Below are 1516 nucleotides of genomic sequence, written 5' to 3' on the forward strand. Positions count from 1 at the left end.
AATTTTTTTTTTAGAGTTTAATGATTAAATCATTTATTCTTAAATTCAGTTTGTTACCTACTAATTTGACTGCTAACTGTACAGAGATGATGTGTCCAAAATACCACAAATCGGACGAGACAGACCGTATCGCATTGTGGGGGTTCGAGGTCATTCGCTTGTCATATGGAGCAGATGATAAGTATTTTTTAATTAGTATATTTTAATTTTCTAACTATTTAAAATTTTTTTAATTAATTATTCTCAAATTACAGAAAGATGTAGAGAGTGACGAGCTTCTTGGTAGGATCGATATCTACCAGCAGATCCACCAGCGACAGTCAGGGGAGTGGACGATGGAGAGCCAAGAGCTTTTTGTAAGTTTTGCTAATTATTTTTTTTCATTTGCAGTTTGATTTTCAGTATGAAATTAAAATAGCTATACTTTAATTTTCAGGACTGTATGATAGGCATCAGATCTCAGTCTATCTCGAGAGCTCGACCGCACCCACAGATGATGAGATCTGTGATCAGATGCTTGGTATGAGATCCTATTATGTTAGGGGTCTAGGGTATGGGATCAGTACTCCCTAATCCTTATGCTGGTCCAGGACTGACATCCATGCTGTCTGTGATGCTCGATTGGTGGAGGTGCATAGACAAGTTGAGCAGCGAGCAAATGAGTTGACTACATGTGTCGATGAGTACCAGCGACTTTAGATCCAAATGATGGAGTGGATAGCGTAGATGGAGCAGATGATACAGTTGATGAGGCAGCAGCAGGCCGGTCCAAGCTCTTCCGAGTGCTTTCCTTCCCCAGATCGTTCTCTTTCCGCAAATACCGACACTTGACGGCCTCTTTATATAGCTTTTTATTTTTATTTTAGACTTCTTGTAATTTTAATTTAATATAATAAAATAATAAAATTTATTTATAAATTTATTACTTAAATTTTTATTTTTAATTTATAAAAAATATTATAAATATAAATTAAATATATATATATTCATAAATTATTTTTTAAAAAAAATATGTGTAAATTTGTAGCAACAAAATTATTCTCGATGAAATATTAGTCGCAAAAAAAATTAGCGATGAAAAATTGATCATAAATAATTTTTTTAATAAATTTAAAAATATTAAAATTTTATATTAAATTAATAATGATGAAAATATTTTCATCGTAAATAATTGATAATTTATTAATGATAAAAATTTACATAAAAAATTATCATATTTATGATGAAAAATTTACATCGCTAATATTTTTTTTAAATTTAATTTTTATAAAAAATTTTAATTAAATTAATAGCGATGAATGTGATTCATCACTATTAATTATTTTTTATTAGCGACGTAATATTTCATCCCAAATTATCATTTTTACGATTAAAATTTTTCATTATAAATAGTTTTCGAAAAAAAATTCTAACGATAAATATTTTTGATCGATAATATTGATTATTGACGATGAAAATTTTTTCATCGTAAAAAATAATCAACGATGACATCATTTGTGATGAAATATTAGCGACG

The sequence above is a fragment of the Elaeis guineensis genome, chromosome 1 (genome assembly GCF_000442705.2).
Source record: "Elaeis guineensis isolate ETL-2024a chromosome 1, EG11, whole genome shotgun sequence".
In the NCBI taxonomy this organism is placed as follows: Eukaryota; Viridiplantae; Streptophyta; class Magnoliopsida; order Arecales; family Arecaceae; genus Elaeis; species Elaeis guineensis.